Source organism: Trachymyrmex cornetzi, unplaced genomic scaffold (assembly GCF_001594075.2).
Source record: "Trachymyrmex cornetzi isolate Tcor2-1 unplaced genomic scaffold, Tcor1.1 scaffold485, whole genome shotgun sequence".
Taxonomy (NCBI): domain Eukaryota; kingdom Metazoa; phylum Arthropoda; class Insecta; order Hymenoptera; family Formicidae; genus Trachymyrmex; species Trachymyrmex cornetzi.
The window spans coordinates 275868-279164 of NW_017299674.1; the positions used below are offsets into that span (position 1 = coordinate 275868).

At 32.0% G+C, this 3297-nt stretch overlaps 1 protein-coding gene across 3 annotated transcripts in view; it reads left to right on the forward strand.

Annotated features, from left to right (window-relative positions):
- Positions 1 to 3297, forward strand: part of l(2)37Cd (general transcription factor IIIC subunit l(2)37Cd) — a 57248-nt gene that overhangs the window by 30334 nt on the left and 23617 nt on the right. The gene's annotated exons all lie outside the window — the stretch shown is intronic.

Consider the following 3297-nt stretch of genomic DNA (forward strand, 5'->3'; position numbering starts at 1 on the left):
GATAAATATCGATTACAGTCGATCAATTACTATGTTACATGGTAAAATTATAAGCGACTAAATCAGATTAAAAATATCATATAGTATAGTAAAAATTGTATAAGCTATTTTATATATTCATGACTACTTAGCATCTATTCTTTTAAAATAATAAAAAATCATAAACTGCGTAACATATTTTAAAATGTTGAAATTTTACTATACCCTTTAGTAAAATTAATAAAATATATTACATATCTTATTATGACACATATTAGTAAATTAAAGAAACTCATATACAATTCTTTGAAATATTATGTTGTCCCACTATTATCATGATTTTCAGGCTAAATTCTAAGAGAAAATTCTCTCCGTGTACCCTACGAGTAGAGATATTGCGACACAAAGTATGTCCTAATCTGTATATTAAGATATACCGTCGTCATTATTATAATTTTTTATTATGTCACGGCGACGTGCGAGAAATGTATCATACTTTTTTTGTAACTCTACGACCAAAGAATACCACATCTTTGTTATAAGGCGCAGGCAGGTTAGGAAATGTAGTCTGAGCTTACAAAGTAGGGAATTATAAAAATATACAATTTCGGTGAAGATAAGAGATATCATAGCATTTCTCTTTTTCCTTCTGAAAAATATTAATAAAATGACACTTCTTTTTTTTTTACAATTACTATTTGTTCATTAAAAAACATTTTGCTGTAAAACGATGCTTTCATGCAGAAAAAATGGATTTTCTTAAAGTTCCCCGGACTTTGGAGAATTTTAAGCTTCATATTCGAGTTCAGTACGTTCAAATCTATAAAGATTGATTCATACGTTTCAATCACAGGTAAATTTTTTGATCCTAAACTGCCATTATCCTTTGTCTAAAAAATTTCTTTGAAATATTGGTCAGTGTGATTTTTTCAGCGAAAAATCCTAAAAAATTGTTAAATTTAAACCGAAATTGTACCGAAAATTTTGCTGAAAATTTGCTGAAATTTTTCTGAATTAAAACTTCGCTAAAATTAATTTTTATCAGTCAAAATACTGAAAAATCGCTGAAATTGGACTGAAATTTCTCCACAAAGGGCATAAGCATATGAAAAATGCCCCCAAATCAAATTCAATTTTGAGTGCATTGTTAAGCTTGATAAGATTATTTTACATAAAATTTCAACCTGCTAAACTTATCCATGTATAGTAGTAATGGTGAAGAACGTCAATTTCAATTTTTTATTTTTATTTTCTTGCCGTGTGAATTAAAAAATCTAAAAAATTTTTACACTTTTTAGCATGATATTATATCGAAGAAAATTTTTTTAGATTTTTTACGAAAAACTTGAATTTAAAAAATTAAAAATTTTTTAATGAATGTTTTTTATTGAAAATATTTAAGTATTGTTAAAAAATTATGGTGAATTAATCATTCCATGATGAATAAATGTAGTCAGATTTTTTAAAGGTATGGAGCATTGTTTAAAAAATTAAAAACTAGTTTTTTTATATTTTTTATTTGTATTTTCCCGCCAGAAATGTATTTAATATAATACAATATTATATTTATACATACATTACTATAATTATATATATTGTAACCGTACCCTCGAGCAACGGCACAACTTCGTCGCGTGTTCTTCGTACTCCTCTTACGCAAAAGTATCTCCTTTCTCTCGGTAATTGAATTTTGCGATAGCCAGGTGGTTTTTCGGCCAAGATTGTAATCCTTATTACTAAGTTGGGCGCCAGGCACGAGAGAGCGTGCCCCTCTTTCCGAAATCTCCTTACCTTTGCCCGTAACCATTTCGCGACGGCAGGGGTGGGTCGCAAGAGGTATGAGAAATTTGTCGGAGGGAGAGAGAGATAGGCTACAAGAATAACATACGCGAGGATGTAATAATAAAGCAAGTATATTTGGAAAAATATGGTAAAGTGGGATTAGTTACATTGGTGACGTAATTACAAATAATTTCCGGAGCTTCGCCCCTCCCTACTCGATACTCTCGGTACTCGCACAGAGAGCCGCCAACTTACTTCTAGCGCCGGACGCCGGTCATACGCTACAGCACGAGCCCCGACCTTCCCCGCGGTATCTTCCGACGGTATCAAACGCCCGCCCCTCGACAACCGGCAAGAACCCGTACCCGCTGTACTACCAGCCTTCCGGACGTGCAACGCCGTAAATATGCCGAATAGGGGAAACACCTCCGATGACCTTGACATTGACATATGTTGTCAAGATCATAACATTAAGTTATTTCCACTAGGGTTTAGCCGTCGCTCGTTATTCGTTGAAAAGTTATTGTATTAACAAAAAAAGTTTGAAAAATGATATCTCTTTTCTAATATATAAAACAAATTTTCGGCTTTAAAATATATTTTACAACTTTTCATGCGAAATGACTCTTACTCCACCTCCTCCTCTGGTTAGGGGATTACGACTTTCTATGCGAAGCGAGTTCCATCCCATCTCGTCAAGTTGCTTCGTGTGAAAACGTAAGGAAGGAAGGATATAGAATAGTTTTTAATATTATATATATAACAGAAATAAAACGTTATTTTTCAAACTTTTTTTTGTTAATAACTTTTGAATGAATAACGAATGACGGTTAAAACTTGTTGGAAGTCACTCAGGGTCTTCAACAACATATGTCCCTTACAGGATATTTATCAAAATTTTTTTTAGATGTAATATGTTAAAGTGTCAAATTTTTTTAGGCACTAAGGAGCGTCCGACTTTTTCCGCGCGAAGCAACTTGGCGAGATAGAATGAAACTCGCTTCGCATAGAAAGTAAGGGAGGAGGTAGGGTGAGAGCCACCACTTCGCGTGGAAAGTTGTAAAATATATTTTTTAATTCACACGGTAGGAAAATAAAAATAAAAATTTGAAATCGACGTTTTTTTCTCTTCACCATTACTACTATATGGATAAATTTAGCAGGTTGAAATTTTATGTAAAATAATCTTTTATCGAGCTAAACAATATGATGTACTCAAAATTGGATTTGGTTTATGGGCATTTTTCAAATGCTTATTCAGTTATGCCCTTTAACTGAAAACTTTTCTGAAAATTTTATAATATTTCTCTAAAAATATATTGAATATTCTTTAACAATTTCGTTATAAAAGTATTGCAAAATTAATACGGATACGCGAAAATTAGTCTTTCGTCATTTATTATTTTAAATAAAGAGTTTTAATATGTGTGAGAAGAGATGGGGTATGTGAAGTTAGCACCCCAACTATAGTACTCAGGAGTTCTGAATAGAGTTCCCGTTTCTTTTTGACGAGACAAAGAGTTCTATATAATTTAT